At 37.3% G+C, this 27088-nt stretch overlaps 1 non-coding gene across 1 annotated transcript; it reads left to right on the top strand.

The window, feature by feature from the left end:
- Positions 1-23268: 23268 nt before the first annotated feature.
- Positions 23269-23375, top strand: LOC141700734 (small nucleolar RNA R71). Its single transcript, XR_012566476.1, has one exon. It is a non-coding gene; the product is annotated as a small nucleolar RNA R71 (small nucleolar RNA).
- Positions 23376-27088: the final 3713 nt, after the last annotated feature.

The following is a 27088-nucleotide window of genomic DNA, read 5'->3' as shown; positions in this document are numbered from 1 at the left end:
AATGTAATTCTTGGTTTCTTCTTGATTTTAAGAACTTCTCTAACAAATATACCTAACAGTGTTTGAATATGCAAAAGTGTGGAATGAGAGTATTGATGTATTTAAACACAAAGTAATTTAAACACAAGTATCTAAAAACTTTCTGGTGGAATGAACTTATCCACCATAGATATTATATTTCGAGAACTCTGTGATACAAGGATTGTACACAGCTGCTTACAAGTAGAATCACAAAGACCAAAGAAATTCTTCACAAATAAAGCTTTTTCTATTTCTCTAGTTTATTTTCTTAATTTACTACTAGTTACTCTTGGTTTATATATTACCAAGTTACAAGTGAATGAGACAAACTAATAAAACAAAATGTGTCTTTGTCTAATCACATGTTTCTTCATTTCTCCATCCAGTATCTTTGATTTTTTTAGGTAAGCATGGGAATGGAAATGCTTCTTTGTTCTCTAAAACCTGATTACAGGCTGTCACATTCCTTTTGTGTAAAATCAACCCATGTGACTGTCAAGTCACTATCAACTCCTGTTTGAAATTCGTCATCCGCCGAGACTCAGTTGGATCATCCGGCGAAATGTGACTTGGGTCATCTGTCAAATCCTTGTAAAGAACATCCGTTGAAAGTGTTTCCATAACAATTGACTCAATTTCACTTATGTAAAATTACAAGATATCTAATATATACAATATTGCCAACCTATTTTACATATCATTCTTGCAGTCAACATGACTTAGAATGTCCTACAACTTCTAATTCTTTAAGGCATTACAATACACATGAATGTGCTACAAAATACTTATTAATATATAAGCTACTCTTTCAACGAATGAGAGATAGGATCATCCGTCGAAAGATACAAATACACTTAATCAAATCTACTAAGGTGTTTTTGTAGCATATCATCAAGTCTACAACATGTTCCTAACATATCCTGACTGTTAGACAGATCCTGATCGGCTACACATCCCGGTGACTCTTGACATATCCTGTTTTCTAACATAGACAATTTCCAACTATATGTCCACTTAAAAAAATTGCACATAATAACGAAAGTGAATAGTTGCTATAAATAACTATAATATGTGGAATAAGATTGATCTCACAAATATAAACCAGAGATATGTGGAGCATAATTGACTTTGAAAATATAAATTTACATTCAAAGTTGAAATAGACAACTAAATTGAAATACAATTTTCTTTTAAATGTGGACATGTATTTTGAAAAAGAGTACCTTTTTAAAATTATAACACCTTTTCTTTTCTATTTTTATTAATTAAAACACATGTTTTCTACGTTTATAATGTGTTGTTATACTTTATTAAAATGGACTAAATATTAAAATTTTGGTAGGTACTTTATTTTGTTAATTCAATTAATTACCATTATAATTAATGATTTCATTATTTTACCTGATCTACTTACTGAATTAGCGTATAATTTAATAACTTTTTAAAGTAAAACATGTTAACTATTTTTCTCCGACTAAAAAACTTATTTTCTATATTAATTTTGTATTGATATAAAATATTATAATAGACGAAATAATAAAAATTTGGTTGGTTACCATAATATATGTGCATGGTGGGGTTATAAGCTATTTTAACTACTTAATTTTTTTTAAGTAATTCAAGTATGAGTTATGACTATTTAATTTAAACATTCTTATTTTAAAAGCAATCAATTGCATTCAAAAATAAAAATTACAATTTCTTCATATATTATATAAAGTGAATTGATAAAATATGTGAGTCTTTCATATTTAAGTTGTTATAACTTATTTATTTTCCGAGATCTTATTATTTAATAAAAACCATCAGAAATCCTTCAAGATACTCAAGATCCGTTGCTTCCACAAACGTAGCCATCTTCACCTTCTATATGGTGGTATATTGATTCACTTTCAAAATTGGAACACAAATAATTTCATATCTGCTGATGTTTTTGTTGTGGTTGGAGGTTGTGTTTGTGTTTCCTTATCAGTCATGTTTGATTGTTTTTATGGATCTTAAAAATATAGTGTATCAACAACAAACTCTAATACAAATTGTTAAGCCTTTAAGTATACTGTAACAGGTGAATACCATATTAACAATCAAATCAATTTAAAAGATAATAAATTCAAGAAGAGTTTTGTATTGATGATAAAAACTTTTACATAAATTTCTCAAAGAATGGACATATATCCTTGACAGCTAGGTTACACGAATTATACTAATAATACCCAACCCACATATTGGGCTTGGTTTGTAATAGGCCTTAATATAAACATGTTTAAATAAAGTAGGTCGTAGACATAGTCTCTAACAATAACGTAGAATTAGGATCGGTAGAATGAGAAGTGGAGTTGCAGTAGGACTTAGTTGGTTTTAGTGGTTCCTATTTTCTAGCATGTATTTGTTTTAGTATCTCAATATTTTGTAACGTGAAGTTCTAAAATTAATAACAAGTCAAGTTGCATTACAGTATTCATCCAGATATACATAAAGAGAGTGAGCGTGTGTATTGTGTTTGTTTTATCCCTTGGTATCAGAGCCTTGCAGAAGAACAACCCACCTGGTTAGATGGAGACACCAAAAACCAAAGAGAGTTCCTTTGGGTTAAGCTACCCGGTGTTAACGAAAACGAATTATACAACGTGGTCTCTAAAAATGAGAGTATTCATGCAAGCCCATGGAGTTTGGGAGGCAGTCGAACCTAAAGACCCAAAGGTGGCACCTGAAGTGAAGATGGACAATCGAGCCCTGGCAATCATTTATCAAGGCGTTCCTGAAGACGTACTCCTTTCTATTGCTGAGAAAAAACCCTCAAAAGAGGCCTGGAATGCAGTGAAGATTATGTCACTGGGAGCAGATAAAGTGAAGGTGGCCAAAGCTCAAACTCTGAGGTGTGAATTTGAAGCACTATGTATGAGCGAAAGCGAATGCCTAGACGATTTCTGTCTGAAGCTGAACGCCATTGTGACTAACATAAGAGCTCTGGGTGAGAGGGTGGAGGAAGTGTATGTTGTCAAGAAACTGCATAGAGCAGTCCCGTCTAAATTTCTGGCTATCGCCTCTGCCATTGAACAATTTGGCAAAGTCGAAGAGATGTCTGTTGAAGAAGTGGTGGGCTCTTTAAAGGCTCACGAGGAACGCTTAAAGGGAAAAAAGAACCAAGTCACGGATAACTCATGTTGATAGAAGAGGAATGGAGGAAACGAGAGACCAATGAGGGACGACTACTCTTGACCCGTGAGGAATAGATTAGAAGGAACAACAAGACTGGAAATCGCAAAGGCGGTGAAAATCGTGCAAAAGATGGCACTCGTGGAGCAAGAGACAAAAGCAGGGTCCATTGCCTTAACTGTCAAGCATACGGACACTTCGCGGCTGAATGTCGCAAGCCACGTCGAGATCGTGACGTGCAGAAGGAGGCGAACCTTGCACAAGTTTTGGAAGAGGAGCCAGCATTATTAATTGCAGAGGTGGGAAAAGTGGAGGCTAAAGCCTTGATGCTGAAGGAGGATTTAATCATCCCACCCATGAACTTAACGATAGAGGCACACAAGGAAACACAGATCTGGTACCTCGATAATGGGGCAAGCAATCATATGACGGGACATCATGGAAAATTCAGGGATTTGGATGAATGGATGACGGGCAAAGTCAGATTTGGTGATGGCTCGACAATCAACATCGAAGGAAAGGGAACTGTGGTTTTCCAATGCAAAAATGGTGAAGAGAAAGTACTTCAAGAGGTATATTTCATCCCTAACATGCGAAAAAATATTATCAGTTTAGGGCAACTCTCAGAGGCTGGAAATAAAGTAATACTAGAAGGTGATTATTTGAAAGTCTATGAAGATTGTGGTAGGCTGTTAATGAATGTGAAAAGAAGTGAAAATCGGCTGTATAAAATCAGTCTTGAGGAGAGCAGACCACTGTGTTTGATTGGAAAACTGGAGGAGACCACTCGATTATGGCATGCTCGCCTTGGGCATGTCAATTTTCGAGCTCTTGAACTTATGTCGAGGGAAAACATGGCACATGGATTACCAGAGTTGGTGCAACCACTGAATAAATGTGAAGGGTCTTTAATGTCAAAGATGGTTAGGAAACCATTTCCATCACAGGCCACATTTACCTCGAAGAGCAGACTTTAGTTGATTCACGCCGACATATGCGGGCCAATAGCACCAACAACACCAGGAGGGAATCGGTATTTTTTCCTGCTTGTAGATGATTACAGCAGGAAAATGTGGATGTATATGCTACAGGACAAAGGAAGTGCACTCGAGATGTTTAAAAAATTCAAAGCACTAGTCAAAAATGGCACTGAGGAAAACTTCAGAGTTCTGAGGACTGATCGCGGGGGAGAGTTTTGCTCGAAGGAGTTTACATTGTACTGTGAGAAAGCAGGGATACAAAGGCATTATACGACGCCATACACCCCTCAGCAAAATGGGGTGGTGGAACGTTGAAATCGGACGGTGGTGGCAATGACACGGAGTTTCCTGATGGAGGCTAAATTACCAGCATACATGTGGGGTGAGGCTGTACATCATTCAATTTATGTGTTAAATCACCTTCCCACCAGTGCATTGAGAGGCAGAACTCCATATGAAGCCTGGCACGATGTTGTCCCTGACCTGACACACATCAAACTATTTGGATGCACAGTAACTATGAAGGTTCTAGCGAAACACAAGAGGAAATTAGATGATCATGGAAAGATTGTTGTGTACCTCGGGAAGGAGCCAGAAACGAAAGGGAATAGATTATATGACCCAAGGACTAGGAGTGTTCTAGTGAGCAGAGATGTGGTATTTCAGGAAACAAAATTCTGGCCATGGGAAGAAGAGACAGAGTTAACCGAAGCCCAGTTTCCTAGCCAATACATTGAAGTGAGTTATGCTGGAGGTGGTGACACAAACACTGAAGAAACAGGAGACAACGGGGAGAACGGGGAGAATCACATGACATCCTCATCAGCGTCTTCATTGCAGTCGTCTTCGTTGCAGAGTACCCCACCAATGCACTCAGGATCACGGTCGACACAATCAGAGTCACAGGCCCAAACACCATCTGCACACCTGGAGTCCCACACAAGGACAAATGCAGACAAATCTGTGGTGAGTTCAGGAGATGAATCCTCCACAGGCCCACGATGTTATAAAGATCTCGCTCAAATATATGATGAGACCGAGATAATTACTTTAATAGATGAACTGATGCTTTTAAAGGTGGAAGGTCTGATATCATTCAAGGAAGCAGTCCAGGAGAAGGATTGGCAGGTTGCAATGCAGCAAGAGTTTGACACCATTGAACGCAACAATACCTGGACTCTCAATGACTTGCCACCTAGACACAAGCCTATCGACTTAAAATGGGTCTATAAGATAAAGAAGAACCCGGAAGGAAAGGTAGAGAAATACAAAGCTCGCCTCGTCACAAAGGGATATGTACAGCGAAAGGGAGTGGATTATGAAGAAGTTTTCGCACCTGTGGCGCGCCTCGATACAGTTCGGTTGATTCTAGCTCTGTCAGCAAAAGAAAGGTGGGAGATTCACCACCTTGACGTTAAATCAGCCTTCCTAAACAGAGAACTTGAGGAAGAGGTTTATGTGATGCAGCCCGAAGGTTTTGTGAAGGAAGGACAGGAGCAAAAAGTGTATAAGTTAATAAAGGCATTGTATGGGTTACGTCAAGCACCGCGGGCTTGAAATGCAAGATTGGATAAATGCTTGAGAAATCTGGAGTTTAAAAAATGTTTACATGAACAGGCGGTCTATACGAGGAAAATTCAAGGAAATAAGCTGGTGGTTGCTGTGTATGTCGACGACTTGCTGGTAACAGGTTCGAGCACGAAAGAAATCGAGCAATTTAAGTTACAGATGAACAAAGAATTTGAAATGAGCAACCTTGGGTATTTATCCTTTTATTTGGGCCTGGAAGTCTCTCAAATGGGTCACGTGATTACTTTGAAACAGTCCGCCTATGCGAGGAAGTTACTTAAAAACTCAGGTATGTCAAACTATAACTCATGCAGGTAACCAATGAAGTATAAATTACAATTAGACAAGGATGAAGGAGGGAACCAGGTTGATGCTACGGAGTACAGAGGAATTGTCGGGAGTCTACGGTATTTAACCCATACCAGACCTGACATCGCCTACGCTGTAGGTGTGGTGAACAGATTCATGGAAGTGCCAACTATTAAACATCAGCAAGCTGTTAATCATATATTGAGGTATATAAAAGGAACAGTCGACTATGGTTTGGTTTACAGGGCTGAAAGGAATGAAAAGAATTTACTGGGTTTCTCGGATAGCGATTTAGCTGGAGATGTTACAGACAGGAGAAGTACAGGTGGTATGTGCTTTTATTTGAACAAGAATCTGATTTCGTGGACTTCCCAAAAGCAGAGAGTGGTTGCTCTATCGTCTTGTGAAGCGGATTACATGGCGGCAACGCTAGCAGCATGCCAAAGTATTTGGCTTCAGGGGTTGTTAGAAGAAATTCGGGGACATCAAGTCGGACCAGTCGTTCTGCATGTGGACAACAAATCAGCAATGAAGCTTATCAAGAACCCAGTTCAACACGGAAGAAGCAAGCATATTGACGTCCGTTTCCACTTTATTCGCGAATGTATTGATCGAGGAAAGTTGGTAATCAAGTATGTAGCAACACACGAGCAAAGAGCAGACATTTTGACTAAAGCATTGGGCAGAGTCAAGTTTGAAGAGATGAGGAGCGTGATCAGAGTCGAAGATGTCACAGGAGTAGCTGCAGATGCACCAAATAAACATGCTTAGATTAGGGGGAATATGTTGGGCTTGGTTTGTAATGGGCCTTAATCTAAACATGTTTAAATAAAGTGGGTCGTAGACATAGTCTCTAACAATAACGTAGAAGTAGGATCGGTAGAATGAGAAGTGGAGTTGCAGTAGGACTTAGTTGGTTTTAGTGGTTCCTATTTTCTAGCATGTATTTGTTTTAGTATCACTATATTTTGTAACGTGAAGTTCTGAAATTAATAACAAGTCAAGTTACATTACAGTATTTATCCAGATATACATACAGAGAGTGAGCGTGTGTATTGTGTTTGTTTTATCAACACATAGGGTAAAGCTACTTGTAAACCTACTTTGTGCTTATATACTGCAAAATTAATTGATATGAAATAGATTGCTAGTCCTACACTGATTAATTTTCTACAAATCATATCTTTTAAATAAAATCAATCTTCTACTTGAATTCAACTTTGATGGATGTGATAGAAAAACACTGATAATAAACTCGGATCCGTCGTCAAACATAAACTATGATATCTTCCTGTTGTAAATTCTGATAGAAAACTCTATATATTTTAGGATTTTTGTATTCTTATGTAAGCAATATGACGGTGTAACGAATTATAATCTTTTTGTTTTTAAAATTAAAAACCCTGAGATTTTTCTCTTATCTTTCTTTTCGATTTAGTGTTTTTCTTTTAGATTCAAGGTATTAATATGATTTCTCATGTAAGAGTTTTTGCGTCGGTTTATTATAAAAACACAAATAAAACATTTTTTAAATTTTAATTTATTATTATCTATACTATCTATCTATACTATATTATAATAGATAAAATATTAAAAATATATATTTTTTGGTACTCGCTGATTTTTCCGAATTTCTCTTACTTATAAACTTTTATAAAAATAAATTTAAATTTGTATACATATAAATTTATTAGTTCTTTTATTTCTATTTGATCGAGCTAGCTATGGTGAAATCCAACCAAATTCAAAGCACTCATAAAATGTGAAGCATCAAGAACCAGGGAACAGTGGGGGTAAGGAGTCAAATTCTATGTAATCATTGTCTCAATATAAAATAAATTAAATATATACCACCTTCTACAAACGACAGTAACAAATTTTAAACGACGATCAACGCTTATTCCTTATTATTTTATTTTTATTATTAAAAACCTATAATTACTATATATTTATATAATTGTATTAAAATTATTATATGATTGAATAAATAAAACTTTAAAAGTATTTAAATATTATTGAGAACCGTACATCGCATGGGAATAAATTAAACTAGTATATTATAATAAATTAAACGTTAAAAAGTTGGTTGGTATGATACTTCGTTAATTTACTTAATTAACTTTATTTAATAATTTCACTATTTTACCCGATTGTCCTCACTTCATTAGAATATAAATTCATTATCTTTTTAAAGTAAAACACATTATCTTTTTTTATTATCTCTAATTAAAACACCCATATGTTGTGGATATGTTGTGAACTTGATTTCATTAACAAAACACCTTAGTAGATTTTACTTAGTGAAAAATGTAGCACTCGACGGATAAGGAATATAGTCCCGATGGATGACTCAATATAGTCCCGACGCATGATGATTAATTATCTATCGAGTGAGTAGCTTGTGTAATAGTGAGTCTATAGCACATTTCTGCATACACCTTGTTTAGATTCTGTAGTAGCACTCAAGTCATATTGACTTTAATTAGATATGCAGAATATGTTGATTAATTGTACATAGATGATGTCTTGTAATTCTGCATAAATGAAATGAAGTCAAATGCCAGATAGCTACCAGACGGATAAACAACAATGCCACTTGACGGATGATCAACAAGGCAACCCGATGGATAATCAATTCAAACATCTATTGACAGTGACAACACAGTCACATGCGTCGAGTGTATGCAAAAGGAATGTGGAAGCCTATTCAACTGGGTTTTAGAGAACAAAGAAGCATTGCCATTTCCATGCTATTATGAAGATATTCAAAGATGCTGGAATAGAGTAATGAAGCAGCATAGTACTAGACTTGATAGGTTTTGTTTTATTATCTTGTCTTATTACTTTGTAATCTTGGTAATATATAAACCATGAAGTAGCAAATAGAACAACAACAAGACTAAGAACATTATCTCAGAGAAACAATTGTAAGCTGCATCCTTAGCATTTCTCTGTAAACTTAGTTGTTCATGTTTGTAAGCAGTTGTGAGCTAATCTTGCTACACAGAGTTCTCTTGATATAATATATACCTATGGTGGATACATTCAAATCCACCGGAAAGTTTTTAAAGACTTGTGTTTTTAATTACTTGTGTTTTAATTTTACTAGCTTCTTATTCCACACTTTGCTAATCAAACATTTATATATTATTAAGATAGAACATTTTATATTTTTTAAAAAGGTTCAAGAATTCCATTCAAACCCCTTCTGTAATTCTTGTTGCATTGTTAGGGACTAACAATTGGTATCAGAGAAAGCTCTTGAAGAACAAAGAGTTTAAAGATCACAACAAACAACAAGATGAACAAGAAGGATGTAGGAGTCAAGATTCCTTTCCTGGATAAAGATAATTAACATCATTGAAAGGTAAAAATGCATCTCCATTTACTTTCTCAAGATGAGGCCTATGTGGATTGCATAGAGAGAGGCCCTCATGTACCAATGAGAGCTGCAACTGGAAATGAGCCATCAGTTCCCAAGTCAAGGCATGAATGGTCAAATCCTGATATTGAACAAGTCAGGAAAGATAAGAAGGCCATGAATATCTTATTCAATGGAGTTGATGGTGACATGTTTGACAACATCATCAATTGTAAAACTGCCAAGGAAGTTTGGGATACTATACAGACTATCTGTGATGGCACTGAGCAAGTAAGGGAAAATAAGATGCAGCTACTCATTCAGCAATATGAGCATTTTCATAGTGAAGAAAGTGAGTCTCTCACTGACATCTTTAGTAGGTTTCAAAAACTACTAAATGCTCTGAAGTTGCATGGAAGAGTGTATCAGACAAAAGACTCCAATCTAAAGTTCCTTAGATCTCTTCCAAATGAATGGAAACCTATGACAGTCTCATTGAGAAACTCTCAAGATTACAAGGAGTTTACTTTGGAGAGACTCTATGACATCATGAAAACTTATGAGCTTGAAATAGAGCAAGATGAGAGGATGGAGAGAGGAAAGAAGAAAGGAGGATCCATTGCACTAGTTGCTGAGTTAGAGAAAGAGAAGTAATGAAGATGGAAGCTGTTGAATCAACTTCATAGGTCTGTGAAAATAAGGGCAAGGGGATGGTAGCAGAAAATGAAGATTCTTTGAGCCAAGATGATATGGAAGACATTGATGAACATCTAGCATTTCTTTCCAGAAGATTTGCCAAGCTCAAGTTCAAAAAGAACTTTGGAGCAGCTAAGCCAAATAGAAACATGATGGATAAATCAAAATTCAAATGTTTCAAATGTGGCTTAGCAGGGCGCTTTGCCAGTGAGTGTAGAAAGTCAGATTCCAGCAAAAAGAAGTTTGAGCCTGTGGATTATAAACAGAAATACATTGTGTTGCTCAAACAAAAGGAAAGGGCTTTCATTACACAAGAAAATGATTGGGCAACAGATGGTCTGGATGAGGATGAGGATGTCAGTTATGTCAATCTAGCCCTAATGGCCAAGTCTGATAAAACAGAGACAAGTTCTTTAAGTAATTAGGTAATCACCACTAACCTTGCACATTTATCTAAAGCTGAGTGTAATAATGTAATAAATGACATGTCTACAGAATTATATCATTTGCGTGTTACACTTAAATCTCTTACTAAGGAAAATGCTAAAATCAAAGAAAATAATTTGTTTTTAAGTGAGAGGAATAATGTGCTAGAGTCTCAGTTCATTGAATTTGAAAAACTAAGAATTGAGTGTAAGACTGCTAAGGATGAATTAACTGAGTCCTTGAAGAAAGAAGAGATTTTGAAGAAGTAGCTTGAATGAAAATATGAGGTGATTAAGGCATGGAAAATATCTAGAGATGTTCATGCTCAAATCACCAAAGTTTAAGGTATTGAGTCCTTTTGTGATGCAGCCTGGAAGAAGAATAAGGAGAAGCTGGAATCCAATTTAGTTGAAGGATTGCTAACAGATGTAGACTCGACGGATGATGAGGGTCATCCGTCCGATAAAAAAAAGGATTATCCATCGAGTGATATAAATCCTCATCCGTCGACTGTGAGCAAACCTATGAGTAAAGCAAAACTTACCAAGTTAAATGAGAATTATGGATCAGTTTCCAAGAATTTTGTTCCAGGAGAATCCAGTCAAGTGAAGAAGGAGAAAAAGGCTAATGTTGGTCATATGAGTGTCAAGCAATTGAGTGACAGAATGGAAAAGATTGAGGTTAAAATAGAGGCTAAAAAGAAAAATAATAGAAATGGTAAAGTAGGAATTAACAATCATAACAACTACACACCTGATAAATATGCTCGTAAAAAATATGTGTCAAGTGTGGTAGTGTAAATTATTTGTCTGTTAATTGCAAAACTACCATGCCTACTTCCATATCTATGCCACCTCATTTTCCCAATATGAATGCCATGCCTTCTATGCCTATGAATGCTATGTCTGCTCAAAATATGAATGCACAATTTGCTAATATGCCATTTGCACCTAATCCTTATAATGCTGCATTTAGTATGCCTCAAATGCCATTTAGCATGCCCTACTGGAATAACATGTTTACTAATAGCATGCCATTTCCAGTTAATCAAAATGTGCATGATAATTATGTTGTAATGAATGGTTTCAAAGGTCCAACTCAAATGACTAAGGATAAACCTGATACCCCCAAGTCAAATGAGATCAAACCTATGAAACAGAAAAAGAAAGCTAACAAGGCAGGACCCAAGGAAACTTGGGTACCAAAATCAACTTGATTTGATTTTGATGTGTGCAGGGAAACAGAAAGAATCTATGGTACTTGGATAATGGTTGTTCAAGACACATGACTGGTGATTCTACCCTGCTCACAGAGTTCAAGGAGAGAGCTGGCCCAAGTATTACTTTTGGAGATGACAGCAAGGGTTATACTTTGGGATATGGCTTGATTTCAAAAGACAATGTCATCATTGAAGAGGTTGCCTTAGTGGATGGTCTCAAGAACAATTTGTTGAGTATCAGCCAGCTATATGATAAAGACAATTCAGTACACTTCAACTCTGAAGCCTATGTTATGACAAACAAGAGAAGCAACAAAGTGGTTCTCACTGGAGTGAGAAAAAGAAATGTGTACCTAGCTGACTTCAACTCATCAAATGCAGAATATGTTACTTGTCTTCTCAGCAAACCAAGTCAGGATGAAAGTTGGTTATGGCACAAGAAGCTATCCCATTTAAACTTCAAGACCATCAATGATCTTGTAAAGAAAGAACTGGTTAGAGGTATTCCTCAAGTGGAGTTTTCTAAGGATGGATTGTATGATGCCTGCCAAAAAGGAAAGCAGATCAAAGCATCATTCAGAAAGAAGCTTGATTCAACAATTGAAGAACCTTTGCAACTGCTACACATGGATTTGTTTGGACCAGTCAATGTGTTGTCCATCTCAAGGAAAAGATTTTGTCTAGTAATTGTAGATGATTTCTCAAAGTTCTCTTGGACATATTGCCTAAAGTCTAAAGATGAGGCTAGTGAAATCATCATCAATTACATAAGGCAAGTCAATAAGCATCCTGATTTCAAAGTTAGAAGAATCAGGAGTGACAATGGAACTGAGTTCAAGAATTCTGTCATGAGAGCATTTTGTGAAGAAAATAGGATTTTGCATGAATTTTCAGCAGCAAAAACTCCACAACAAAATGGAGTAGTAGAAAGAAAGAACAGATCACTTATTAAAGTTGCAAGGACAATGCTTGAAGAGTCTAAATTACCAACATATTTCTGGGCTGAAGCTGTAAATACTGCATGCTACACTCAGAATATTTCTCTGGTTAATCAAGAAAAATGCATGACTCCCTATCAATTGTTCAAGAACAAGAAGCCAACTCTAAATTTTCTTCATGTCTTTGGCTGCAAATGTTATATCTTGAGAAATCAAACTGATCAGAATGGGAAGTTTGATGCTAAAGCAGATGAAGGAATTTTTGTTGGATATGCTGTTGGTAAAGCATATAGAGTCTACAATCTAAGAACCAGCATTGTTATGGAATCAATACATGTTGTGTTTGATGATAAAAAGATTGAAGAACTGCAAGATAGAGATTACCATGAGAGCCTCAAATTTGAATAAATGGAGACGGTTAGTGATGACAGTGATGATGATAGTATTCAAGAAATAGTATCAAAGGATAATGCAGAAAAATCCACTACCAATGAAGCACAAAATTCAATATATGTCGAGTTGCATAATGCTTCATCCGTCAGGAGGTAATCTGCTTTATCCGTTGGGAGACAACCAGCTTCATCCGTCGGTACTCAAAATTCACCATCCGTCGGGTCATCAAAAGAAGCTGGAGGTCAGAATAGATCACTTACAGAAAGTTCCCCTTTCTCAAATCAAAGATCCATTAACTCAAGGGGAGTTTCTAATAATCTAAACTCAATCACACATCAAGACAACAATGAGGCCTCTTCATCTAGAGCTAATCTACCTCAACAAAGGAAATGGACAAAGGATTACCACTTTGAGCTCATCATTGGTGATGTATCTTTTAGAGTTCAAACAAGGAGATCAACTCAAGAAGAATGTCTATACATCAGCTTTCTTTCTAAGGAAGAACCAAAGAAGGTAGAAGAAGCTTTGTTGGATCCTGATTGGATTTTAGCCATACAGGAGGAGCTAAACCAATTTGAGAGGAATAAGGTATGGAAGCTTGTGCCCAAGCCTAAAGAAAAGAATCTAATAGACACCAAATGGGTATTCAGAAACAAGATGGATGAAAATGGCATAGTAGTCAGGAACAAAGCTAGATTGGTTGCTAAGGGCTATTTTCAGCAAGATGGAATAGATTTTGATGAAACATTTGCTCCTGTTGCAAGACTTAAAGCCATCAGAATCTTCTTAACCTACGCAGCCCATGCCAATTTCAAAGTCTATCAAATGGATGTCAAAAGGGCCTTTCTGAATGGAGATTTAGAGGAGGAAGTCTATGTTAGTCAGCCTCCTGGTTTGAAGATCCAAACTTTCCAGAATATGTTTACTATCTTTTGAAAGCACTTTATGGACTGAAGCAATCACCTAGAGCCTGGTATGACACTTTGTCAAAGTTTCTTTTAGAGAATCACTTCACTAGAGGTACTGTAGACAAAACTCTTTTCTTTAGAAATGTTAATGGCTCTAGTATACTTGTTCAAATTTATGTAGATGACATTATTTTGGCTCTGCAGATGAAAAACTTTGCAAAAAGTTTTCCAAATTGATGCAAAGTAAGTATGAAATGAGTATGATGGGAGAACTAACTTACTTTCTTGGTTTGTAAGTTAAGCAAGTTAGTGATGGAATATTCATTAGTCAAACTAAATACATTTATAATCTTTTAAAGAAGTTTGATCTAATGGATTGCACATCTGCAAAAACTCACATGACCACTGCAACTAAGCTTGAATTAAACACTACTGAAAATTTTGTGGATATTTCAAGTTATAGGGGCATGGTTGGCTCACTTCTGTACTTAATAGCTAGTAGGCCAGATATAATATTTGCTACATGTTTGTGTGCTAGATTTCAGGCTGATCCTAGAGAATCTCACTTAGTAGCTATTAAGAGAATTTTCAGATATCTCAAGGAAACACCAAAACTTGGCATTTGGTACCCTAGAGATTCTGGTTTTGATCTAACTGGTTATTCAGATGCAGATTATGCAGGTTGTAGAATTGATAGAAAAAGTACAACAAGAACCTGTCAATTTGTAGGAAACAAGCTTGTGTCCTGGTTCAGTAAAAAGCAAAATTCAGTATCTACTTCTACAGCTGAAGCTGAATATATTGTTGCTGGCAGTTGCTATGCACATATTTTATGGATGAAAAACAATTGCTAGACTATGGTTTGCAAGTTGAAAGGATTCCTATTTTCTTTGATAAAACAAGTGCATTGCCATCACTGAAAATCCAGTAACAGCATTCAAGAACAAAGCACATTGACATCAAGTACCACTTCATAAGGGAACATGTAATGAATGGTACTATGGAACTACATTTTGTTCCAAGTGAAAAGTAGCTTGCAGATATATTTACCAATCCACTGGATGAATCCACCTTTTCAAGGTTGGTAAGTGAGTTAGGTATGCTAAATTACTCTTGAATCTTTATAGATTGTTTGCAAGTTCTAATGCAGCCAGAAATTAATTGATTTTTCAGTCATGGATGAAATTTTGGCTAAGTCAAAATTTACATCTAGACGGATGATCACTATCCATCGAGTTTGATCATCCGTCGATATACTATTTGTTAATAAAATCAATTACTTTTCTGGAATATTTATGACTCGACGGATAACTGATTTTATCCTCATCCGTTGAATTGTCTTATTTTTAGCCGTTGATTCTCTGAACATTATCCATCGAGTATACTTACAGGTTTATAAGTATAACACGACAGATAATTGAAGGAATTTTTACAGTTTATTTTTATAACGGCTATTTGGGCAATTCTTATTGGTTACTTTATTTTACTTTATTATTTTTGACAGTATTTTTAGATAGTATAAAAGCTTAATTCATTTTCATTACTTTCTTTTATCATTCTCAAATCATCTGCTCTAAATTTTCTCTTTCAGAAAAACAATTATCATCTCTATCTCTGCAATTTCCACTCTCTAACAATGGTACTAGTCGTCAAGATCATGTCACAAACTGGATTTATCTATGAGAAGAACAACTTCACGGCTCTAGTAAACAAGGGGATTCAACAGTCTGGTGACTACCACAAAATGATGGATATTGTGAAGAACTGCAAACTCAATTATGCCATGCTAGAATCACCCACCATCTTCTGTGAGGTTGTTGAATAAATGTGGTCAACTGTTGTGTACAACTCAACTGATAAGACCATCACACTCACTATTAAAGGTAGGGAATTCTGTATTAATAGTGACATTATTAAATCATGTTTCAAGATTCCTGATAATACTGTAACTTCACCACACACAGACGCTGACATTATTAACATGCTTAACTCCATGAACTATGCACTCTCTACTTCTAAATTAAGTGAAATTAGGAGCTTTGGTCTTAGAAAGGAATGGAGTTATCTATGTGATGTAGTTACCAAGGTCTTTTCTGATAAAATCAGTAATTTTGATTCTGTCAATATCTCTATGCTTAACATGCTTTACATGCTTGTAACCGATAAGTTCTTTAACTTTAGTGATCTTGTTTTGTTTGAGTTGGGGTTTAAGTTAGGGGAGTTAAATAAGAGGGGTAAAAATGTTTATTATGCTAGATTCTTAATGATGATTGCTAACAACCTCTCTGAGGATATTGTGCTTGAGAACCAACCAACAAATTAGATTGTTGGGTTCAAGAGAGAAGGATTATTGTAGATTTAAACAGGGCAAACCATCACAAAGAGGTGCCACTCTTTTTATTTTCCCGTTATGGAGGCACCTCAGGTAAGTGAGGTAAGTTCGCTATCCCTACTCTTCCAGCCTCACAAATTTCTTTGCCTTATAGTGTAGCTCTGGCAACTGTGTCAATGACCCAACAGTTGCCTACCCAAGCTACCAAACCATCAAAAATTTCTAAATCCAAGTCAAAGAAAGCCCCCTCTGGTACCTCTCAAAAGATGCCAGTTGCAAAATCCACCAAATCAAAAGAGGGGAGTGTGAAGGTGGGTAAGAAAGGTGAGGGACAGGGTGAACATCAAAGAAACTCTAAGGATAAGGTTGGAGAGGTGAGTGTTTCCCAGCCTAGACATACTGCAGTTTCCCAATAAACTGCAGTGTTTAATAAGGATATAAGCTCATTGCTAGTTGCATCCTCCCAAAAGGATGTGACTATTGAACAAATCTCTCAGCCAAGAGCACAGGCCAAAAGGGTAAGGGACAAAAGCTCACCCCAAACCTTTACTAGAAAGAAGAAACCAAAAACCCTTGGGGATGCACAAGGTTCACACACTGTGCAAACTGGTGCTAAAGACACAGTCACTGCACCTTCTCAAAGTCAGGTTGATGTGGCTCCAATAAATGTGGAGTCACAGCCAAAATATTTAGTTACAGAAGCACCTCAAACACCAAATTCTCCCACAAACTCTCTGGATGTGGATATGATCAACAAATCAATTCCTGATTCCCTTTCTTTAACTCTGTTGGGGAAGCCAAAATCTAGTGCAAGTGAGCATCATCTTTTGGATGATTTGTTGGCTCACTTGCCAATTCTTTCAGGAACTGTTGAGATATCTGTGCCAAAATTCTCATCAATCTGCACAGAGTCCACAATAGTTTCCACTCCAAACTCATTTATTCCTACTCTCTCGATGGATATTGTTCATCCGTCGAGTAGTGATTGTATCCCGATGGATAAGCTTAACAGCAGTTATCCGCCGGATAGTCAAACTGCTAACCCGACAGATATCCTTTATATGTCGAGTGTCTCTGCACAGCTTCAAATTTCATCAATTATCTCAAGTGCAGAAGACTTAGTGGTAGTACAATCACTCCTAAGATTGAGGGAAGAGAGTGTTTGAGTGAGAGTCTGGGTTGCTCCCAGGAAAAATGAGAGGAAAAGAGTGAAAATATGCAATCCAGTTCTTCAGGATTAGAAAAAGAGACTGTGAGGAGTCCCACCTTAGATGGTGAATGTGAGGGTGTGAGGGTGGTGAGCCAAGGTGAGACCTTGATGCAACAAAAGAGAGATAATGAGAGAAATATAGGTACAGGAGATATAAGGGTAGATGTCATTGCAAGTGAGTTAATGAATGTCCCGGATGTAGACAGGGAGGGACTATCTCAGCAACCTCAAACTGTTATAGATTCTACTACCCTTAATACAGAGACATTTACTCACCCTGTTCCAGCATATCAACTTCTAGCTGAACAGGGCAATTGACAATGCAGAAAGGATGCTCAACTTGGTGCACACCACACAGTCAATTCTAAGAGCTAAGGATTCCATCACAGCTTTGCCCTCTACAGCTGGTGATGTTGATTATGAGACTGGTGGTTCAGAAGATTTCTTTGAAGGTGAGGATGCAGAAAGTGGACAAGAGCTATTGAACTTAGGGGGAGAAGCTGGCCCTAGTTCAAGGTCAAGAATGCCATCATGGGGCTTCTCCAAGAAATGTGATGAACATCACTTCAAATCTACTCGCATCCAGCTAATCGGGTCAAACACAGTCTGCACTTCAATCATCCACAAATGCCAGCACCAAGAAGCTTCTGCAAGCACATCTTGCTTCTCTCCAACTACATCAAATTCAAGGTTATCAACAAACTCTCAATGTCTCCACTCTCAAACAAGAAATTGGTGAACTCAAGAAAGAGTTTTATGAGAGATTGGAAGCTAGACTTCCAGGGATGACACTTACAGATGTTAGGGCGAAAACACGCGCTAACATTCACGCAAGTATACGCGTTCACAAGTAGTATAAGATATAAATCAGATTCGTTCCCATAGAGACTGGTTTAGGTCAAGTTCAATTTATGCACCTATGCAACAACGTATGGTTATCGCTCAATGCTAAGACAAATAACAAATTGGGTTTTATTAAACTAAGAGATTATACTAAATAACATTAACTATGGTAATTAAGGTTGAATTACTATATATGACATACATGGGATTCTAACTTCATTAAATACTTAATTCAATAGCCTTTTCATTCTTAACCTTAGCATGTGATGGTGATGACACTAATCAGATAACACGAAACTGATAAACGCCAACTTTTGTTGCACGAGTACCATTCTACCAGACATCCACAAAAGAAATAGAAGGTGAATAGGCACCAATTATATTGAGACCCTATATTTCTATAGAATTTGACAACATAACAGTTTAAGCACAAGTTATCCATCTTGATTACATAGGGAAAGTAAAACGGCTAGAGTTACCTACGAATCATGCATACACATACATGAACCTATGCTAGCATGGCAAGTTCTAAATCTCTATATTCACTGTCGCTTCAATAAAGATTAACACACTATCTTATATGTTAGCTACGCACATAAGACAAATAAGTACAACCAAAACTAGGAATCAATCAATCACCACATACCAAGATATCGGAACAATTTATTATTGAAATCCAAAAGTAAATCCGCTAGAACCCCATGACAACGATTAGCCTATAATTGAACTCATCATCACCATGGGTTCCAATGAAAGCAAGGTATAAAACAAGGTCTTAATAAAATCAATATTATTAAAGTACGAATAAACGAGATCTAGGTTCAATAAGAATGAAAACGAGCATCCAAAGTTACAACTAATTCAAAAAATCACAAGTTAGAAAATAAGATCTTCTTTTTCAGAGTTTTTTTGTGCTTCTAGGTCTTTTCCTTGGTATCTCAATCTTCCCGGATGATGAAAACCCTTTTTTTAATATATATATGCCCCTAGTGGACCTGGACCCTTAAAATCGTCAAATTCCACTCAAAAAAGGCTTTTTCAGCGAAATCAGTGACCAGCCATGCCTTGGGCGGCCGCTCAGCTCTCCAGGCGGGCGCTCAGCTCTCTTGGGCGGCTGCTCAGCTCTCCTGGGCGGGCGCTCAACTCCTGTCTGGAAAAATTTCTGATGAATCTTGTTTTGGCCTTAACTTGAGTTCTACTCGTCAGAATTAGGCGATTCAACTGCCCACGCGAAGCTATTGAGATTCTCTACAACTTGACAATGGCCTTGGCTTCCAATTCTGATCACATTTTATCATATTTCCTTTAAAAGCTCTTTTCTTCATATAACTGATACTTGAAATGCAATAACACAAAAAACACATCAAAATACCAACAACTTGAATCCAAAACACCAATTTAAGCTTGTAATAAAGCATTCCAAGTGGATATAAAATCCACTTATCACACCCCCAAACTTGAATCGATGTTTGTCCTCAAGCATAAACAGACTCAAAACTATAAAACAAACCTAATGCATGAATGCAACTACATGAATGCAACTAAATGATGATGCAATCGATCCCCTCAGAATAACCAAATGAATAAGCCAATGCCTCTAAGAATGCAATAACTTGAAACAGAGTTCGAATAAATCCCGTAAACCAACTCACAAACCAGAAACGTGCGTGTGTGGATGCTTAACAAATATACTCTCGATACTAGATTAATAACCATAACTTACCTATAATCGAAACAATCAAAAGTTTATAAACAGAATAGACAATAAACGCATTATGACTCAGGAAACCTCCTTTCTACTAGAGTTATACAATAATTCACACTATTATTGAACACATAACAAAGATGCTTATTTGACCATGCAATGAATGAGGTCCCAAAAGACTTATGCAATAATACCCATGTAGCGAGCGTTAGGTTAGCGGATCCCAGACTATAAAAGCCTTAGGTTACTAGGCACAAAGTCCCCTAAAACTTAATAACTCGAGTATTAAAGAGCTCACTCTTGATCAATTATGCATAAACACATACTTTTTTTCTCTTTTTTCTCTTTTTCTTTTTTTTCTAATAATTTCTGAATGAGTGTGTTTCGCTCCATCTCTTTCAACCCTAGACTCCTCATAAAAATATGAGCCAGCTACTAGCCATTTGACGCCTAGCCTTACAACAACTAGCAATGAAATCCAAGTTTTTCTCCAGATAAAAAAACAGTATTTTTACGTCATTACGAGAATATCACAAATTCTAAATATAACCAAGTGATTAAATCTCAACAATAAACAAGTATGATCATGATCTAGATCAAAAGCAACCCTATAAGACTTTGTGAAAATATTTGTTTCTGGTATGCAAATCAATTCATTATGACTTAAACATCCCTCTATTCGTCATCACCACACTGAAATCAACATCAACTTATCAAATATCATAGTTCATCTTAAGGGATCATGCTAAATATGCATGCAAATGCAACTATATAAAATCACATAAAAACAAGCAAATATGTCCTAAATGAACAATCATGCAAAAATATGAATGAACTACAACTAAACATGCAATATGAATCTATATGAATCTATATGGACACACACACTACTAATCCTTACATTATCACCCCCAAACTTAACATTTTCAATGTCCTCATTGAAGGTAATAATAAGGATTTCAGGCATACCTAATTAGCGGGAGATTCACCCTCATCGGGTGGAGGATCAGGTGGCCAATCAACCTCGCCACCAGTGTCTCGAACAACAGTACTGAAAGCGTGTGTCAAATCTTCAGCAAAATATCGGTGGATGACATGTATGGCCTCCATACGCCTAGTCACTCGCCTGTACTTCTCATCACCAACACCAGTCCTATCAACTACCTGTGGTGCATGAGAAGAACCCTCTATAGGCACTGGAAGATCCGTCCAGCCATTCTCTACATCATCAAAAATATATCCCAACCCCTTTTCAGGGGGTACACCTAAGAATGCATAACTCAAGTGATCTGGTAGAGGGTTGAGCTCAAGTGTGGGAGCTTCTTGAATAAATGGTTCAAAACGCTCCTGAAAAATTTTCAGCTCTGCTAAACCAAGAGAATCGAATGGCTTATCCAACTTCCTCTTCCACGAAGGTGCATTCAAAACCTGCAGTTGCTCTGCTCCTTCCTTGTCATCAATAACTGATTTCCCCATTAAGGATCTCTCTAAGGTCTCTGACTTTGGCAATTGGTCAAGCTCTGAATTTACTACAGAGTCGACCCACTCTACTTTAAAGCACTCCTCTTTAGCTGTGGGTAACTTTATTTCCTTGAACACATTAAAAGTGACCTTTTGATCGTGAACCTTCATCGAAAGCTCTCATTTTTGCACATCGATCATAGTTCAGCCTGTAGCCAAGAATGGTCTTCCCAAGATGATGGGAATCTTCTTATCTTCCTTGAAATCAAGAATTACGATGTCTGCTAGGAAGAAGAGTTTATCCACCTTGACCAAGACATCCTCCACTATACCTCATGGATAAGCGATGGAACGGTCAGCTAGTTGCAATGACATGTACGTTGGTTTCGGATCAGGCAGACCAAGCTTTTTGAAGATAGGTAAGGGCATCAGATTGATGCTAGCTCCTAAATCATATAAACACTTGTCGAATGACAAGTTTCCGATGGTGCAAGGAATAGTGAAGCTTCCAGGATCTTTAAGCTTCGGAGGCAACTTCTGTTGCAGCACAGCACTACATTCCTCCGTTAGAGCAACAGTCTCTAAGTCATCGAGCTTCACTTTTCGAGAGAGAATACCTTTCATAAACCTCATATAGCTAGGCATCTGTTCAAGAGCTTCAGTGAAAGGTATGTTGATATGAAGTTTCTTGAACACCTCCAAAAACTTCTTAAACTGCTTATCCAGCTTTTTCTTCTGCATCCTCTTAGGAAAAGGAGGTGGAGGATAGATGTGTTTCTCTCCTGTATTACCCTCAGGAGGAGTGTGTTCTACAGTAGTCTTCCTTGGTTCCACCTCTGCTTCATTCTACACTTCTTCTTCAGCCATAACTGCATTTTCTGAAACTTGAGATTTTTCAGGCTCTTCGTCTTGCTGAATTTGGGGGCTTGCAACCTTTCCAGACCTTAAGGTGATGGCGTTCACCTGTTCTTCAACTTCCCTCTTGCCTGGATTGGCTTCTGTATCACTAGGAAGCGTTCCTGGTGGTCGATTTAATAAGGCATTAGCAATTTGCCCTATTTGGTTCTCCAGAGTCTTGATAGAAATAGCCTGGCTTTGGCATATAAGAGCCTGGTTTTTGCACATAAGTCGTAACTCCTCCAATTCAGATTTTTCATTCGAAGATAGACCTGCATCATGATTTTGTTGTTGAATTTGGAGTTGTTGTTTTGGTGCAATTTGTTGCTGAAAACCAGGAGGGTTGAATAGCTTATTTCCAAACTGCTGGAATGGCTGTTGCATCGTATTTTGATTGTTGTTCTAGCTGAAGTTAGGATGATTCCAGTTGTCAGGCTGATAAGTGGCAGGAACTGGCTGCTGCGATCTCTGAAAATTGCTTACAAACTGAGCTGAGTCAATAGATATAGCACATTGCTCCGTCACATACGGACCTGCACATAGCTCACAAACTCTAATTATCTGCTTAACACCATAGTTAGCCAGAAAATCGATCTTCATAGACAATGCCTTTTGTTGAGCAGTGATAGCCGTAGTTGTATCCACTTTAAGAACTCCTGCTACCTTGCCATATGGACATCTCTAGGTTGGATACTGATATTCATTAGCAGCCATCAGTTCAATTAGATCATAAGCTTCCTCATAGCTCTTTGCCCATAATGCTCCACCTTCTGCTGCATCGAGCATGGGTCTGGACTATGCTCCCAAACCATTGTAAAAACAATTGATGATCATCCAATCAAGCATTCCATGATGAGGACACTTCCTAAGCATCTCCTTGTAGCGCTCCCAAGCTTCATATAAAGATTCTCCCGATTGCTGAGCAAATTGAGTAAGAGCATTCCTGATTGTAGCTGTCTTCGCCATAGGGAAGAATTTAGTAAGAAACTTATGAGCAAGATCTTCCCAAGTAGTAATCGAACCAGCTGGTAGAGAGTGTAACCAGCTCTTAGCCTTGTCCCGCACAGAGAATGGGAACAGTCTTAGCTTCACAGTATCTTCAGAAACACCATTGAACCTGAAGGTGTCGTAGATCTCTATGAAATCCCTAATGTGTGTAGTTGGATCTTCAGTTGGAGAACCCACAAACTGAATTGAATTTTGCACCCATTGAATTATGCCAGGCTTGATCTCAAAGGTATTAGCTGTTATAGCTGGCCGGACAATGCTAGATTGAATGTCATTGATCTTGGGTTGAGAAAAATCCATCAAGGCTCTCGATTGTGCTGCTGGATCTCCCATTGTAATGAGTACCTGAAACACAAACAAATAAACCGTGAAAATAAAAGAATCCGAGTCAGTGAACTTTAACGACCACTGATGACAAGCACATAAACTAAAAATTAACACCGAGTCCCCATGACAACGATTAGCCCATAATTGAACTCATCGTCACCATGGGTTCCAATGAAAGTATGGTATAAAACAAGGTCTTAATAAACTGAATAATAATTAAAGTACGAATAAACGAGATCTAGGTTCAACAAGAACGAAAATGAGCATCCAAAGTTACAACTAATTCAAAGAATCAAAAGTTAGAAAACAAGATCTTCTTTTTCGGAATTGTTTTGTGCTTCTAGGTCTTCTCCTTGGTATCCCAATCTTCCCGGATGATGAAAACCCTTTTTGTTAAGTATATATATGCCCCTAGTGGACCTGGACCCTTAAACTCGTCAAATTCCACTCAAAAAAGGCTTTTTCACCGAAATCAGCGACCAGCCGCGCCTTGGGCGGCCGCTCAGCTCTACGGGCGGGCGCTCAGCTCTCCTGGGCAGGCACTCAGCTCCTGTCTGGAAAATTTTTTGATGAATCTTGTTTTGGCCATAACTTGAGTTTTACTCGTCAGAATTAGGCGATTCAACTGCCCACGCGAAGCTATTGAGATTCTCTACAACTTGACAATGGACTTGGCTTCCAATTCTGAGCACATTATACCTGAAATGCAATAATATAAAAACACATCAAAATACCAACAACTTGAGTCCAAAACACCAATTTAAGCTTGTAATAAAGCATTCCAAGTGGATATAAAATCCACTTATCAACAGACATCAAGAGACAGCTCAAGAAAAACTCAGATCTTGCCACCAAAGTTGATGCCTTGGATAAAATAATATTTTCTATGGAAGCATCTCTTACAGCAATTGATCTATACCAAGCTCAACAAACAGACTTGCTTCAGAAACTGGTGGCTGCACAAACCTCCTCCTCTACTCAGCTTGATGATAACAAAAAGGGGGAGAAAGAGGGTTCTAAGAGTGAGGGGGAGCAAAAGGTGCTCAACATTCAAGTTAGCAAAGTAATTGTGCCTACAATTACTATCTCAAAGCCACCAGCCAAAGATAGCATTGATCTGATAAATGAAGCAGCAGCCAATATAAGAGCAACTGAAAAGGAGCAGTTGAATCCAATCAACTGGGAGAAAATTGATGAGGATATTCAAAAGAAGTTTGGGCTAGCAAAGAAGCCAGGAAAGTCATCCATTCATCACTCTCAAGTCAGGAAATATATGTGAATGAAATGAGCATGAACTATCTGGAAAGAGGACAACCATCCTGCATCAATCTCCAAAGGCTGAAGTACTTTTGAAGCCAAGGGTGAACTATCCAAAATCATCACTAAAGAACCCTTTGGATACTGTATATGAGACACCAAAACCCGATGAGAAGAAACTGTTGTCAAGATCCATTGCCTTCTACAAGGATCCAGCTATTTTAGCTTTGAAAGAAGAATTGCTAAAGTTTTCAGGAATGGTAAAGAAATTTGTGTGATGGCTGGACATCCTCAATTTGCTAAAGCAAAGAGAGAAGAAAAGGAAAGAGTGAAGCAAGAAAAGAAGCAAGCTGCTCTAGATGCTAAAAAGGTTAAACAAAAATAAGAGCAAGCTGCTATCGTGGCCAAGCTACAAGGTGTGAAACCAACACAACAAATTCCTGCTCGGCCATATGAAATCACTGAATCTCAAGATCCAAAGAAGAAAGTTGAACCACAACAGAAGAAATCTCACAGATACAAGGAATTGGCCAAAAGAACCAAAAGGAAATTGAACTTTGTTGGTAAGGAATTGGAGGATCAGTTTCCCAAGAAATCCATTCCAACTACAACTCAAGCATCAAAACCCTCAGTGGTATTTGAAGACATTAAGGTGGTGGATCCTTACAGGAACATTCATGGTGAACCTATTATGCCTAAGGATGAACCAATAGACTGGGAAAGTCTACCAATTCCTGACTTCAATTTGGTAATCCTTAATAAGCCAAAGAGAACAAAGTCAAGAGCAGTCAAGAAAGTGAAGCTGTCACCTCTCAAATCCAAAGCTCAATCCAAAGTCAACAAGGGAGATTACATGTACTTATGTGACATCAACGAATTCTCTTAACTAAACCTCTATCTAGATGAACTGGAAGAAGTTAGAGGGATTGATGCCTACAGGAATCTACCTGAAAAATTAGTTTTCAAGTACAAGGGAGGAAAGGAGATTCAATGGCCACTTCACAGGATCGTTCAAGAAAGCCAATCTGTGCTGATAAAGGTTATTGATCATTCAAGAAGAACTTTGGATTCAATGTAACTGCAAGAAGACTTGTTCTAAAGAAAATTGGAGAACTGAGGAGTATTAGAGCTAAAGATACACTCCCAAAGACTCTAACTATTCCTTACACAGGGAGTGAAGTGCATCTAAGGCCCTACTGGCTGATGGAGTTCATGGATGACAAAGGAGTTAGAAGATTTTTTAGATTAGAAGACCAATTGAGCATCTCTAGCAATGGGACTCTTTTGGAAATGCAAGAAAAGTTAAATCTCTCAGAATCTGATGAACTGGAATTCCACAGACAGCTCCAAAATCAGATAGAAGAAAACAAAAGAAAGCTTGGAAAGAGATCCAGATCTTTAAGGAATTAGACTAATCTGCTCAGTTTAGAGGAGCACCTTGAAAATGACTGTGAGCTAATCTTTGTGCATTTTGTTATTTGAAGCACTTTACAGTTTTATCTACTTACTTTTAAAGTTGTATTTTTAGGGTGTTTTGTTATCATCAAGTTTCTCTTAATTTATGGCTACAATTCCAACAGACATAAATTGGGGGAGATCGTTGTGGATATGTTGTGAACTTGATGATTTCATTAACAAAATACCTTAGTAGATTTTACTTAGTGAAAAATGTAGCACTCGATGGATAAGGAATATAGTCCCGACGGATGACTCAATATAGTCCCGACGGATGATGATTAATTATCCATCGAGTGAGTAGCTTATGTAATAATAAGTCTGTAGCACAATTCTACATACACCTTGTTTAGATTCTGTAGTAGCACTCAAGTCATGTTGACTTTAATTAGATATGCAGAATAGGTTGATTAATTGTACATAGATGATGTCTTGTAATTCTGCATAAATGAAATGAAGTCAAATGCCAGATAGCTACCCGATGGATAAACAACAATGCCACTCGACGGATGATCAACAAGGCAACCCAACGGATGATCATGTATCCGATGGATAATCAATTCAAACATCTGTTGACAGTGACAACACAGTCATATGCGTCGAGTGTATGCAAAAGG

Source organism: Apium graveolens, unplaced genomic scaffold (assembly GCF_009905375.1).
Source record: "Apium graveolens cultivar Ventura unplaced genomic scaffold, ASM990537v1 ctg2830, whole genome shotgun sequence".
In the NCBI taxonomy this organism is placed as follows: Eukaryota; Viridiplantae; Streptophyta; class Magnoliopsida; order Apiales; family Apiaceae; genus Apium; species Apium graveolens.
Note: the sequence above shows the minus strand (reverse complement) of the source record. Positions and strands in the feature narration are given on the sequence as shown.